Source organism: Squalius cephalus, assembly GCF_949319135.1.
Source record: "Squalius cephalus genome assembly, chromosome: 2".
Lineage (NCBI taxonomy): Eukaryota > Metazoa > Chordata > Actinopteri > Cypriniformes > Leuciscidae > Squalius > Squalius cephalus.
This window is the reverse complement of record NC_137123.1, coordinates 29,380,347-29,397,142: the sequence shown is the minus strand read 5'-3', so window position 1 is coordinate 29,397,142 and position 16,796 is coordinate 29,380,347. Positions and strand designations below refer to the sequence as shown.

The 16,796-nt window shown below is 37.4% G+C and overlaps 1 protein-coding gene across 6 annotated transcripts in view; it reads right to left on the bottom strand.

The window, feature by feature from the left end:
- znf827 (zinc finger protein 827) overlaps positions 1-16,796 on the bottom strand; it is a 74,488-nt gene that overhangs the window by 56,887 nt on the left and 805 nt on the right. The gene's annotated exons all lie outside the window — the stretch shown is intronic.

Sequence of the window (16,796 nt, the reverse complement as noted above, 5' to 3'; positions counted from 1 at the left end):
CTGTATATATATATATAGAAAAAATAATAATGATTGCATGCTCTAGAATAATGGTTTAAAACAAAAATGTTATTAAATAAAGGTTAAGATATACATGCTGCAGTGTAATCTGCATGTAGAGTTATCACATTATAAAAAAAGGGGGGGAAACAGTTTGTTCACCATTTAAAAGCTGCAGGGAGGCTTAAAATCACTAGATTATATATGACAAAGAAAACCACAAAGTGTTAACAGCAATGTTCTGTAGAAGGTTCTCTCCTTTGGACATAGTAACTGTAGTATAATTATTATTATTGGGGATGCACCGATTTGAAAACTTTGGCCGATACCGATAACCGATAATTCTTTATATTTGAAAGCCGATAACCGATATATTGGCAGATAAATCTAAATCCAAATTTGTATAGAATTTTTGAGAGCCTGATTACAAAAACAAAAGTCTCACCATTAAATCCATGTCCCAAACACACAATTATAACGATGTTCTCATTATCATTTTATTTAGCCTATATGACAGACTTGCGCTGCCCATTGCACTTAACCATATTTTCAGTTGAAGGAAAAAATCCATTATTTACTGGCTTTAATATATCAGCCAAATTTTCTTATTGGGCCGATAACGATAATGTTGAAATGAACATATATCGGCTGATACCGATATGGTAGCCGATATATCATGCATCCCTAATTATTATTATTATTTTCTGTAAATGTAAGGGACTTAATACTTCTATTCAGAAATAATGCATTAAATTGATTAAAGTGACAATGAAGACTTTTACATTGTTGCATTTTTTTTTTATCTCAAATAAATGCGGTTATTTTGAACTTTCAACAAAGGATAAAAAATGTAAAATGTTTTCCACGAAAATATTAAGAAGCACAACTCTATTCAACATTGATAACAATAAGAAATGTTTCTTGAGCAATCAGCATATTCAGCTTTGCCGTCACAGGAATAAATGACATTTTAAAAATATATTAAAATAAAAAAAGGGATTTAAATTCTATGGTAATAATATTTTTGTTTATACTGTACTGTGTTACTCTATTTTTTTTTTTTTTTTTTTTTTTTTTTTAAATAAATGCAGCCTTGGTGAGCATAAGAAAATTCGTTCAAAAACATTTAAAAAATTGTCAATTGGATGTACTGAAAAGAAAGTTTACAATTTGAAAACTTTAAAAGAACTTAATAAATAAAATACAATCCTTTTTTAGAATGACATGAGTGTAAATTATCTTTATCTCTTTAAGGAATGTGTATTTTTTTTTAACCATATTTCTTCTGTTATTAAGAATATTACACTTCATTCTCTGTAATACAATTAGACTTGGAAAACATCTAAAGGACCTTGTTAATTCTGTTGTGTTCTTTACCACAATACAGAGATCTTGTGTAATTGTAGCCTATATTTTTCGAGATACACTTGAACAACAGCCGTTGGCAGCTATACAGTTAATTCCAACATATCAGCCGTGAGATGCAAAAAGCCAAAAGGCAGTGGAGGACGCTGGGAGTGTTCTCTATTAGGGCCAGCAGCCACATGACTTGCGTAAGGTTGCCTACGAATACACTGAGGCTATTCTGCGACTCAGTCGGGCATAAAAATCAGCCTGCCTGACCCAGAGGTCACAGAAAGGGCACAGAAAGACTGTGCTGGGTGGGAGGGTGGCTTGCTTCAGCAGAGTGAAGGAGAGAGGGAGAGGCCATTAGTCGATTAAGCCAGGGTGGAGTCATCAATATTCCACTGATGCCAATGAAAAGACACACTCGCGCAGTCTCGCATGAGAGGCTCGGGTCGAATGGCTTTAACTCTATCAGAGATATTGCAGTGCCTCCACAGTGAGCGCTGCTATTGAATGTTACGAGCTAACTAACCACCACTTTGGCATCTATAGTTTCCCAGCATTCTCTGTGGATTGCAGAAGCAAGTGCCAGTGGCGTTCAAGGGATGGGGGGCTGGGTTTTGGAGGGGAGATAAAAAGTGGTGGCGGTAATTAAGTGTCCGACTGGGCCCTGGCGGGGGTTGCCACGGCCGCAGGCGATGCTAATGAGCCCGTCCGCCGGTCAGTGCTACCTTATTAGCCGCCGGCCGACAATATGGTGGGAAGGACACACTGCTACCGGCACCAGCCACACGTCGTCACGAGAGACTAACACAGAAACCAGAGGTGGGAAGTAATTCTGTTAATTAGGGGGCTCTCATGATGACCAGTCTACGCCTTTAAGAAAATGGGCAATCAGTCAAGGCAAAATTAAGATTCTGCAAATACAATCGTTTATCGATATGTCACAATTCATTTTCTCATGATAAAGCATGATACTCAAGGTTCTCGTATCGATCCTTGTTCATTCATTTCAATTCCTACAGTTCAATTAAGTAAAAAGCAGGAAGTCTAAATAAGCATAAACTGGCAACGTTTCTCATTGCGGTCTGAGCCACTTCTATGGTAATGGAGAAAAGTGAAGGGAACCGCACGAAAGATTAAAACTGACACCACAGATTCATTCTCTCTGTCACTGAAATGCTGAGTCTCTCTCTCAATTGCAATACAGTTATGATATCATGGAGCATCACAATCTATTGAATCGTGACCAATGTGTCACATTGTATACCCAACCCTAGTATCTAACTGATCACATAAGACATGAAATTTTAACACATCAATCCCATCAAACAAGTGAAAACATCTAAACATGTACAGTATATGTATGTGTCAGAGTTTGTATGAAAATACTCTGTAGAAAAACAAAGTTTTTATTAACTAGGGCTGAGCATCATATACTACCTCACGATACGACATACTTGTTGACACACTTGTTAGATTAATTAAATTAAGGTGTGGTTGGATGTTTCGCGCAAGGGCGAGACATTTACGCCGTGGATTTCACAGGTTCTTCACACAAAAATTTACATGTGAACAATAGAATGCTGGTTGGTTTGAAACTGACTTCTGTGTTAGCGGTGTTTGTGCATCACTAAACTATTGATATACTATTCAATATCTGCATATCAAATACAAAGTGAAGTTCTCCACACGGCTGACATTATTTGTCCATGGACTGCCTTATATCTGTCATATTTGCTGACTCCTTGGAAATGATATATTGTAATAGCAAAAAGCTGATTACTCAAATTTAGAGTGAAAGCCTTACTTGCAACAGTCGAAATAAAAATGAAACAGATGAAAACACACAACAATGTATTTTAATAGTCCACTTTGGCATGACAGTTACACTACATACAAAAACATATTATACTTTATCAATTGTGACTTATAGTGATTTCAATCCCATGTATCCAACACTCGTATTAAACAAATCAGTTGCCTACGGTATTCCACATTAGCACAGGCATTCATCAGCATGTATTAGCAAAGTATACTACATATTACCATCTGTGTTTTTCGCATGGCCTCAGCGGTCTGTGGGCATGATGGGCAGGGTGCCAGAGGTGAAACAGGAAGGAGATGTGTTCTTGGAAGAGACTGAGACAGTGTTGGCTTCCAGACCTCTGAAATTCCTCTTTGTAGATGAAGCGCCCTTTTGCACTCTTGTTTATTTCCCCCAACATCCATTTATAGAGACCGAACAACCGAACACACACGCACAAAAAAAAAAAAAAAAAAAAAAAAAGGACAGAGCCTGAACTAGTAATCTCAGAAGTACCATCAAAAAGTTGTAAAATCTAGGCGTTCACAGTCAACCGTGAGATGCTAATTAATGTGATCCACCGTACACTTCGGTGATGTTTCTTTAAGGGCATAAAAGTGGGGCATGGAGCCCAGAGCTAAACGGGCTTGAAGATCTTATATTTACAGCAGGAAAACAAATCGCTGGAATGAAAGGAAAATGGGTGGCTCGCTGTGCCCGCACAGTCACAAAAACATAAGATAATAAGTAAGGTTCGGTGTACGTTCCACAGGGACAGGAAGCAGGGGTGGATTCAACTAGGTGCTATGACGCTTACAACACAATATGCAGTTGCTACAGCATTACAGCCGCCTACTCAGATAGACAGCATGCACACAGGTTAGAGCTGACAGGGAAACTCTCCAACTACTGTAAATCACACTTTGTCCCAGTAGCTCAGGCAAAGGATGCAGCCAAGCTTGACTAGCCAGCCACCCAGAAAGACGGAGAGAGAGAGAGAGAGAGAGAGAGAGAGAGAGAGAGAATATGAGGGGGTGTGAGAGAGAGTGGAGGAGGTATGTGTGCGGCTGGGGGGGTTGAAGAAAAGAAATGGCTTTTTTACAGTGATACCGGGTTGACAGCAGCTTGGCAGTGGCGCCCACGGCACTGCCTGCTTAGATCCAAGCCTGTCACTCAAGACAAGGGCACTAATCAGGATTGGTCCCGGTTTCTTCCTGAAGAATGGGGGTGGCAGTTTTGCAGCCATTATAGCTGGAGAGGAGAGTGGGGGATAGAGCGGTGGCACAGCAGGAGAGGCTAACCTCATTTACATGCAGGTCCTGGAGGAGAGGGAGCTGATTCCTTTTCCAATCTCCATGTTAAACGGTGGCCGGGGCGGCCGATGGTTAGCGTTGCATTGTTCGGTCTTAGTGCTCTTTGTCACAGCGATAGCCATCTCGCTTTTCCGAAGGTAGAGACGTATGAGCGAGATAACGTCGACGACACCCACGTATGACTGAAAACATGCTGTGTCAAAAGACTAAACGGGAACGGGAATAGTTGTTCACCTCTCCCCTTTCATTCACTTCACGTCAGTGTAACCAGGTGCTTCTACTTCAACCCTACAGTATCTAGGTGACAAATGATTGCAAAAAATATGATCACTATGACAACCATAACTGTGCCTTTGGAGAGCACATTGAGCCAACATTTTGTGCCTAACCTTAGTGCTTCATTTAAAGGTCTCTGCATAGAAGACGACTAAATGACGACAAGGGTAAACTGTGCCTGCACGAGTGTAAGTGAGAGAGGAATAGTGAAAACACAGTCCACCGTGCGTGCCAAACGAGAACTTCTTTATAGAGAGTATTTGGGCTAATCTATAAAGCCATAATGAAGAAATGCATAAATATCTGCAGCTGAGCAAACGGCAGATTTATAGTCTGAATCAACACCATCCAGTAAAACAACTCATTCACACTACAGCACAGCCAATCAATAGATTCATAAAATGAGGACTGCACTAATATTGAAATTGTACTACTGATACTGATAGGCAAACAATAACTGATAAAGGGCTGATATAAATATTATAAATATTCTATATATATAAAAATTATAAATATCAGATGAAAAAAATTCTAACTGAAACACAACTTGAAACACAAAAATATGTATTGACGTTGACGTATTAAAATTACTAAAACAAAAACTAAAATGAAAGATAATTAGAAATATATATATATATATAAACAAATACTAAAAATTAGGCTCAAGCTAAAATAAAAAATTGAATTCAAAATATGAATACATACTATAATAGTATATAATACTAAAATAACACTGAAACACGCTAAAGAAATGTGCAGGGATAATTATTTTAATGTTATTGCCAATAAATGGCCAATATTTTTACAAATGGGTGGTTGCAATGAGTGTCTACAACACAGTCTTTAAACACAAACTGAACATAAACCTGATAAATATTTTGCCTAAATAAAATAAAGATAAAATGAACCATTTTAAATTAATTCTGGCATAACATCATTATAGAGCACTGCAGGGATTCCCAAACTTTCTTGTCAGTTGAACCCCTTTGACCTAAAATATTTATCTGAAGTATTCCCTGAGACTTTAAGTTAATATTTTAATAATTTAACTCTTTCCCTGCTAAGTTTTTTTTTTTTACGTTGCCAGCCACCGCCAGCATTTCTGATCATTTTCACAAAAGTTTCATGGCCCCCAGAATATTTTGTTGTATTGATCTATGAATTTGAAATATATAAAAAGAAAGAACAGACCTTCTGCTTTAAAAAAAAACTTTTTTTTTCAACACTTGAATGTGTATACGTTTAATAAAAAACAAAACGTTTTGAGCAAAAAGCTGAGAAAATCACGTTTTTGTCAAAGATTACGTCTGGATGGGATGCGGAACGAAGATCAAAACATATGGAGTAGATCGAGTCCATCAACACCCCTAATGCTTGCACAGTCCTATAGCTCGTCCTGGGTCGACATTTCATTCAGTAACATTAGACGGTGTTGAATTATATGCTGTTTAATGTTGACGATTGCATTATTTTCTATATGCATATGATTACATATGATATCGCTGGTCTCTGCTTCTTCTTTGTCTGTATTTTGATGTCTGTTAATGGTCACATGCCAAGCAGGTAAACAAATAGAATATTTCATCTTTTTAGTAAGCATTTTTTTGTTTTTGTTAATTGTTTAAATTTTAAATGATTTCTTTATTTAAATTTTATTTTATTTTATTTAATTATTAGCTATCGATCAACTCATCGACTCCCTGCAGTTCCCTCACAAACCCCAGTTTAGGAAACCCTGATGTACAGTATGAAAAATGGATCATCTTTATGAGATTTGCTAAAGATTACATTTAGCCATGTTATTACAGAACTAAGTGAGGTCATTTAAGTGTTAAAATAGAGAGATTAGCATGCATCATTAAATATATAATATGGGCCAATATTGATACATTTAAAAAAAGAATTGTTGATATGTTACTGGTAAATTGTGCATCCCTACTTAAAACTATCATTGCTTGCACACAACAACTAACTTTGACATGCATTCAAGCACTGTTAATAGACAGTGCTCTTTAAGGGTTACATAACAAAATCATTGAATCTTAAACGAAAATTAAAATGAAAAATAAAAACAATAATAAACGCTTTTGTTACACTTTGTACAAGCTGTATATAAAATGACAAAGCCACTCTGACTGACTCATGTAGCTGATGCTAATTTACCTTTGAAGGTATTTCCCAGGGACAAGATGTTATACCAGTAAAGGTCCGATTTTTGATTTTTTTTTTTTTTTCAATGTACAAACTTGCAACCTTTCAGTTGCCAACCCAGATATTTAGCCACCAGGCTGTACCGCCTGTTCTCTCAAAGCCTTTGCTTATAGCATGTAACAAGCTTTAACAGTGAAAGAACAGGTAATACCTTAGCACCCTACCAACATCCAGCTAACGGACGGCTCCCCAGACCAATACTAAACAGCTACCGACCTCGTCATAACAACTAAACATGAATACTGGAACTTTGCATCAAGGTCGGGAGTAATCAAACATACTGTGAAGTCATCTACAAATGCGAAGGACATTTTTTACATGAGGGGCTGAGCAGGTCTCAGACACTCACCTACGTTTTAAGCCTTGTAAATCAGCATAAGACATAGTGACAATAGCTTTCACAGAGATGACTTCACATCATGAATATAATATCTCGCCTTTGTAAAGCAGCCAAACACCTCTACACTTGCCGATGATATACCGTTTCCCTTGGAGGCTGTCAATACCTCAGGGTGCCACTACTCTGTGTCTGTTTCCTTCCTGGCACTTTTAATCTTCTCAGCTATAAAACAGTCCAGTCTCCAGAAAAACCCTTGGAGCACAGCTGCAAGTCCGATAGTTAAACTCATTAACATGCTTAAGTTCTCTGTGCTGGACAGTGTAGTCTATCTTAGAGACATGATAGAGGTGAGGTTAGCCTTGTGCTCGGAGAATACCAAAAGTTCAAAGCATCAAGCACACTTTCCTGGGAATGGAGGAAAATGGAATTTGACAAAATTTGGAATATTAACATACTTTTCGCATTTAAAGTTTGCGTACTGAACTCAACGAAATCCCAACAAGTATATAAATATAACAAGTTCCGTTTCGAAAATACCTTGGTATTCCAATGTCTCTCGATGCTAATGATCACAATGATAGTAATTACCATCATTATTTTTGTTGTGTAATTACTATGATTATGATCGCCACATAATTGTGAGTAAATTGTCTAGTTGAGTCAAACTTGGCATTTTTGCCACTTTGGCAATACTTTCTGTGGAATCCGCCTGCCCAATCACAACAAGAATCAAGTAGCCCTAATGGTAAAAGAACTGATTGGGATTGGGGACAATCTATTAAAGCTGAACACACTATATAATAAAGGTGGCGATATTTAGTCCATTTCAAGGTAGAAAAAAAATGGTCCACTCCATTCTTCTACTTTGCTTGGTATAGCCAAACTCATAGCTTCAAGAAACTATGTTAAAAATATTGTCTGCAAAGTTAAAAAATAATCAATGACTAAAAACAAAACAAAAGGCTGTTTATAGTCCGTATGTGCTGTGTGATTCAAAATGAATAAATTTCACTTTATTCTGTCTCTATACTACACATGTAGCACATGGGGCTTAAAGTCCCCCACTAGTCAATAATTTTATCCCTAAAAAATCTTTGATCACCAAAATTACATATTTAACTAAACGTTTTTTCCTTGAAATAATAATTCCTTAAAATAGCTTGAATGTATTCGTTCAAATTCATTTAGTATACGCGGTTCTATGAATATGCAAATTAGCCCCGCCTCCACTCACTCACACCAGCTCAGAGATCCACTCGTTGACGACGGTTACAAGGTAGTTTGTGACTTCAGAAACACCAGCGATTTCAACCCTCGTTTTTGAGACTGTTTTTGGTTCACTGCAGTTTTAAGGAAAAAATACTCAGCAATGGTGTTGACTTATGCACTTTCACATGGTTTGTCTTAAAGCATATTAAAAACACCACAAAGACATATTAAAAGCTTGAATTTAACAACAATATTAACAACATATTAACAACAATATTAAAAGTTTGAATTTCACCACAGGGGGACTTTAAGATCAGCACAGTTTGCAGTACACTTCACACAAAATAATGAAAAATTTAAGCAATGCCACGTGACAGTGAAGAAATTAAGACAGAAATATTGCACTATTGTAATATTACTATTATAGTGTAAAATTAAAAATAAAGGCACACTATGTAACTTTTTTTGAGATGAGATGGAGACGGAGATGGCAATTTTATAACTCGACAAGTGATTAAGGTATTTTATTGAACAGATAAGTAGTTGCCATATGTTGCTCTCTAACAGAGTTCATTGAAAAAGCAGTATATTTTGTTAAGGGTCATTTAATTTCTGGTTGTTGTAGCGCTTTTCTTGAATTTATTTTCAAGGTGTGTTTATATGGGTATAGCTACAGTAATGTCTTCAGCTAGTCAACTTGATAACCTTTCCATGTAAACATGTTATATCTCTTAAGCCTCGTAGTGAATGTTTATGAGCAGTAGGATAATCTCTATAGTATGAGAAAGAATCATATTCATCTGCAGTCACTCAGAGCAGAAGCACAACCAAAACAATGTTCTTCCGCAAAATGCATGCAGTTTTGTTTTTTAACCGCTAGAGGGCCAAAAGTATACAAAATAGTGTAGTTTAAAATATACAATATAATGATATTATGATTAGGGGTTAAATGGATCATAGTTGATCTGTGATCAATACGGACCAGGCCACGCGGTTCGGTACGCATTTGATTCGTGGATTAATTGCAAAGTTTAACCATCATTAAGTGAACGTTTATGATTTGCATGTGATTTATAGTTTACAAATTCAAGCAATTTTAAACCATTCCAGCGCAAGAAGAGGCGAAAGAGAACTCTATTCAGTACTCGTGCCCTGTTTCTGTGTGCATGCCCGCAAACACAGACGCGTGCGTTTCAGATAACATGCAAACACCGAATTGATTTCTCTTTCGCGTCTCCTTGCACTTGAACGAACACATACACTCAAAATTAAGTCAAAATACCTCTGCAAGCAGTCTCCTAAACACAGTCGGTTATGTCTTAAGTGAACGCAAGAATAAATTGAGAAAGAAACCAGATGTGTATAATTATATTGGATCTGTGCATTCGGTCTTAAAGTGACAGCAGCTGTCAATAAAGTTAATCAAACAACAAAACACAGCTTTAACAAAGACTAATCTAAATTTAATTTATATAGTGAACACCATAGTGTTATTTTACATTTAGGCCTAATTATTACATTTTTGTTCATGTATACTAGTTAGACCTTACTTTATTTGTAACTTTGTATTGTATTTATCTATGCTTGTATTTGTTCTTATTTTTTTACTGACTGTTTTCACTTGCCTTTAATAATGTTTTAAAATATATTAGTTAGGCTAGTAGTTTTTGCTCTGGTACCAAAGTACTTAAAATGTGCTTTAGGTAATAAATGGAAAGCAAAGTTACATTAAATTTAACCCCACCCCCAAATATTTGTTTCTTTTTCCTTGCCGATCCGAAAAACGATCCAATCTGTGACTCAAAAAAACGTAATATGATCCGAACCGTGAGTTTTGTGATCCGTTGAACCACTAATTAATATGACTATTACTATTATTATTATTTAGTAACATCCATCCATCAATCCATGCTCCAAACCGCTTAACCTCTATAGCAAGGGTATTCAATAAAGTTCCAAGAGGTCCGGTCTCTATATTTCCTTCCCAACGGAGGTCCGGACAATACTTTTTTGGAACAGTTATACATTTCTATCGGGGTAGCCGTAGTACTTTGTAAAAGAAAAAATCCTAAACACTCAAAATACTCATCAAAGATGAGAATCTACGGCCCTGAGAGCCAAAGGGATGTCAAATCATTTTCACCAATAAAAAAAGTAAAAAAAATTTCCAACTACATAAATATATAAAAAGGTAATATCAGATGTTTTATCAGGCTATTATTATTTTATTATTTATTTTACATTTAGAAACCTACATGAATGGCACATAGAAGGCCATGGGACTGAAAAAACATACTAGGGGGTACAGGGTTTACCTCTTAAGAAAAGTATGGACCATTTTTATATTTTTCTCAAATTAATAAACTACTAAAAACAAACAACGTGCATCTGTTGTTGATCTAACAATCAAAACTCTTATCATGAGGATAAAATGAATGAATTTTGTCTTCCCTGGGCATCTCTAAAGAACTTTCCAAACTATAACATTGTTTATTATGAAATGCTCTTAATATTCTGATTAATAATGCTAAATGTATGAAGAAAAAAACGTCTAAAGGTGCCACACGTTAACTTGTCACAAACCTGGGCTGCATTTCCCAAAATCATTGTGAGCTAAGTTGATCGTAGACAACATTGGTGGCAATGGTCTTCACGATCGACTTGGGCTCACGATGCTTATGGGAAATGCAGCCCTGGTTTAGTTAAATGGTCGGAGTCATCTAGGCTATATAAAGATAAAAATAATTGTATTTGCTGCATTCTTGTTTTCTGCAGCGTTTTAGCAAAATAATATAAATGTTGTCTTTTTTTTTCATCTGCAGCTCTTAATGTGGCGCTTTACGTCTTCAGTGGGAAAGAGAAGCCATGAACACAGAGCGGAAAGGGCTAGAATGGATCACGTTTGGGTCTAGATAAAAATATTGTAGTGCTGATGCGCTGCTCTATTGGTCACGGGATGCTTGAGCCTTTCTCCTAATTTATTAATAATATAATATAATATGGCCACACTTTATATTTAGTGGCCTTAACTATGCATTTAAACATTTGATACAATACTTATTAAATATGTACATGTTGGTGCATGATAATTACATTTAAAGTATTTCCATTAAATTAACTTTTGCTGTTACAATGTTAACTTTACCCCTAACTGTAACCCAAAACCAAACCTTAACCCCTAATCCTAACCTTACCCGTACTCCAAAAACTCAACCATATCTCAAATGAATTTTTCAGAAGTTTCCAGAGTAGCATGTAGTTACAGTACATTTTAAATACATAGTCTTGTTATTACATTGTAGTTAAGGCCACATAACATAAAATGTGACCAATGTAATATAATAATAGTATAATAATAACTGTATATATAGTATTTTTATAGTATAGTATAATAATAACAACAGTGAATGTAATGTCTTCATGTTCTTTTTGCCTTGATATCGCAACAGCAAATGAGAGGTAACATTTATCATGTTTCAGACTTTTTTTGCAGTAGTAAACAAAGCAATCCGAATATGAATTTTTGACTGAATCATACAGCCCAAGTCGTCAGTTTTCTATGGCTCAAGAGTGATAAGGCATGTGGTGTTTACTGCTCAGGGAACTGGCACTGAAAACGAACCACAATGAGCAAAGATGGCGGGGGGGTTACACACGCCAGCCGAGCAGCAGCCATTCAGATGAATGGGAATGCTAACGTATAACTTTCTCCAGGTGTTATTGACCTCCTCGCTTCCAAGGCCTCGTCTAAGTTATGACAATTCAAACCCAGTTTTAAAAAATGACAGCGGCTTGCCTCTTCTCATTCCCTGTCAACTGAACAGACTGCTCTTTGATTCTGCCCAGTAAGCCTCATCTCATCTTAAGACAGACCCAGAGTACTGACTCATAAATCAAATCACAGTTTGGCATAGCTCTGCAGCCCGGGCCTGCATCGGACCTGTCTGTTCGATCCCTTGTGTGGTGTGACCCAGTGTTAGCAGCCTGTTAAAGGTCTGTCCTGGAGGGGATGGATGCACTTGTGTGGTACAACAACACAGGAAAGTGCCTGGAGCTCTCCATCAGCTCCCCCCACCCTTTCCCCAGATGAACCAGCGAGCTGTTCCTTATGAACCACTGCCAACAGAATGCCTGCTATGAGCTGGTTATTACTCAGTGCTGGGCCGCCACTAGCCAAAGGGCTGCTCTCCTAGCTGTAGATCTCCATGTTGTGACTTGTCAACATGCGGAAAATCGTTACCCAGCTCAGGCACTTTTATTCCACACGGGCTTTGATTGAGACTTGGGTGGGTAAAACATTGTGTTCGGAACTTCAGACTTTTTTCATTCCCAGTCTATAGTGCTTCATGCAGCACAGGGACAAAAGGTGTGTCCCATAGTTATGGGAAAAATATTACCAAGTGAGCATGTTGAATTTACTATGGGCTTAGAAAAAAAGATGGCCAGGTTCAGTTTTTTCTGCTTACACTACCAATGTTTTTAAACACAAAAGAAATTATATTTACAAACTTATACATTTTAAATTTACATTATGAATGTAAAGGTCAAACTTACACTAACCATTCCGAAATTTTGGGGTTGGTAAGATTGAAAAAAAATATTTTTGAAAAAAGTATCAAGGCTGCATTTATTTGATCAAAAATATAGTAAAAACAGTAAAACGGTGAAATATTATTACAATTTATATTAATGTTTTTAATTTTAATATTTAATATTTGAATATTCCTGTGATGGCAAAGCTGAATTTTCTGCAGGCATTACTCCAGTCTTCAGTGGCATATGATCCTTTAGAAATCATTAGAATATGCTGATTTGCAGCTCACAAAACATTTCTTATTCTTTTCAGTGGTTGTGCTGCTTAATATTTTTGTGGAAACCGTGATACATTTTTTTCAGGATTCTTTAATGAATCTAAAGTTTAAAAGAAAAGAACTGATTTGAAATAGAATTTTTATAACAATGTAAAAGTCTTTTACTATCACTTTTGATCAATGTCATGCATCCTTGCTGAATAAAAGTTAAAGTCTAAAAAAAAATGGCATGCTATTTAAAGAAAACATTCCAATTAAATATTAGATTTAAAAAAAATATTTTAAAATCATTTTTAAATATTATACATTTTTCACACATACATATGAAATGCATTGAATATAAGGAGAATCTGCATTCTGTAATAAAAGCTGGAAATTATACAGTTAATATAATTATAAAAGAAACACCAAGAATTCCTAAACAACAATGATGAAAAACATTACTGAGTGGCTTCTAATTTTAAACCTATTCTTACTGATGCTACCAAGACTATCCAAGTCATTCTTGTAATGTCAAAAACCTCATCAAAGCATTTGAATGATTTAAAAAATAAAAAAAGTAAGATATAGCTCTGGCACAATAGAGTAAGTGATCCTTCCCATTGAGCTTTGAGCTTTGAGCTTTGAGCTTGGCTTCAAGACCATTTGTCTGTTGGCTCTCAAAAATATACTATTTTATCACAGGCGATACCAGGCTACTTTGTGGCTGGTCATTTTAAAGATGCAAATTCTTTAATAATACATTCCACTTGAATCTTCCACTTGATGAGCCTAGTCCGTTACAATCATCGAACCGAGTACAGAAATTGTCTTAATTATGTCACCACAGTGCCTTTGACTGAGCACTCACAGCTAGACTACACCTGTGATGAAAGCCAGGCGATCCAGCTAGCCAAATTAATCTAAATGTTCTGGTTCAGCATGCCTGGCTGAAGCCCCTTTCTGTATAAGCACTTGTTCAGGAGAGCATCCACCACCCTTCCCCTGCCCTTTAATTCATTTCTGAGAGGAAAGCCTGTGTATCATTATTCGCTTGAGCTCAAATGGGCAGACACCGGTGAGAGAGCCTGATCAAGTTGGTGGGGCACAGTGAAGAAAGAAGAGGAGGAGGAGGAGAAGGAGGGGGTATTCTTGGCACTTTTTCCCTACAAATCAGATGCCAAGAGCGAAATGGAAACCTCCCCTCATTTTCCTTTCCCCTTAATCCAATGTTTTCAAGCCCAGGCCCAGCCAAGGTCATTATAATCATAGATGAGTGGAAAGGAGCCAGTGACCCACCATTACGGTAAGGTAGAGAGCCACCCAGTTGCACACACTCTGCCATCGGTCTGTAATGGAGAGCTGAAATCAGTGCAATGCTCCAATTCCTCCATTTGCAAATGCAGATAACCTTAAAGATCATGTGTGTATAATGGAAATGGCCGGCTCCCATAGGGAGACATTTTAGCTGATGGCAAAGGTCAGGGTGAAAGAATGATACGGGCTATATACTTGCACAAAATGGAAGCCTGCGAGTAAGACAAAGAACAGCAGAAAAGAAGAAAAAGAGGTAACCTCAGGCGACCTCAACACCTCGGAGTGGAAATCCAACGAAAACTGCTTAACGAGGCAGGAGCGTTTTAACCTAGGCTCCCTCCTCGCGATTCATTTACGGGAAGTTTGGTGAACTGTGACCTGCGGTTTGAACAAAATGTATGAATTCTGGGAAAAGGAGTCTGCATCAGTGTTATAAAGGCCGTGGTTTTGTAATCCCAGTGGTTTTCATTGTAGCACTCAAGCCAAAGGTCACATTTAACTGTCAAGAAGATCATCTGACTGTATCAAGGCCTTAATGCCCTTTTGCAAGTCTTGACCCGTGCACATTGTGACGCAAGCACTCCTGAACTCAGAGATGTATCCTTAAGAAAGGGAAGTGAAAGATACACTTGCAAAAGGATATGTCATAGCCTTTTACATTCGCAGAAAAGAAAAACACCAGATGTCAGGCACATTGAAAGAGCAAACAAGCAGTTTCAGCACAACAATTCCACTGTCCTGGACTCATACTTTTAACTTTTTAAGGAAGTATATAGCCTAGTAATCATGAGCAAATGAGATAAATTTAGATCAAGAATCGTTCTGGTCATAAGCCTATCTGCTCACAGGTGTTAAATCACAGTGAACGCAAACAGAAAGTAATGAAATGTGACATCACTCCTCCATGGCTGAATGAGAGGGCTGCGTGGGGTGCCGCCAAACTTCACATGAGCTTTTGCTGAGTGGGTGACTTTGATATGACATTAATGGCAGTAGATATAACGTAGATCATAAACACTGATGATTGAGACATTATACATGTTATGAAAAGATAAGCAGCAATTAGATATAATATATTGTTATTATAGGTTTATATAGCATTCCCTGAGTTTCAATTAATAACTTTTCCTCACTGTTGAATTTTGTGAAAAACACAAATAATTTCATTAATAATCCAAACATAATTGTCAAGTACATTTGGTTACACTGTTCAGTAACCTAATTCAAAAAATAAAAAAAAAAATAAAGTTGAAGTTGTTTTTAAGTAAAATCAAAGTAGGTCCAAAGTAACAACTTTGAATTGAATTACTGATGAAGAAAATACAGTTACTCTTAGAACAGAGCAGACATAATTGAAATCCCTAAGATAAATGGTAAACAAACATGTCATGGCATTAAGAAGACAACATTTGCAATGCAATGCAGCTAGAATTCAAGCAGAACATTCCAGAGAGCAAAATAAATTCGCTCTGAATTTCAAAAAAGTCCCAAAAGGCGCCGTTTCGCTGGTGAAACACGCATAAAAGATGCATTATGAGCGCTTGCTGTCGTGCACTTAAAGCGCCACCGTGCCACATTTCGCCAATTCCTCTGATCGATGTTTTCCACACTCTACACATCATGTCCCCTCTAGCGGCCGGCACACGCAACTACAGCCGTTATTAGCGAGCTGATAAAAGCACAATGTTAACATCCAGCTACACAGGGTCAAATGAACAAATATCGCGATTAATTCCAAGCGCAACCCGTGCAAAGCAAAGTAAGCCGTAAGGTTTCCGTCACGCGAGCTTCGAAGCGAGAGAAAAACGCGTTTCGCCTTTGTGCGTTATTGATCGCAGATTGTCTGCAATGAATGGCTGCATGAGGAAGGAAAAAACCCTGAACTTCAGGTGACCGACCATGGCTTTGACACAGGCAGCCTGCAGACATGAACCCCACTGAACTGGGAGGGGTGGAAGAAAATACCTCAGCTTAAAAAAATCCCGCTCGACAAACGAAAGAAAAAGTCGCGTACGCACACACACACACACACACTCACTCACATACGACCGGGGAAGGCGGAAAGTTGGACGAACGTGTTTTAGGGCGCATTTTTAAGTTGCGGGCTGCTGCTAGATAGCGCTGGAGCTAAGTGAAGGCAGGGGCACGGATGGAAGGCTGAGTCTGGCTCTCAGTCTGATCCGACT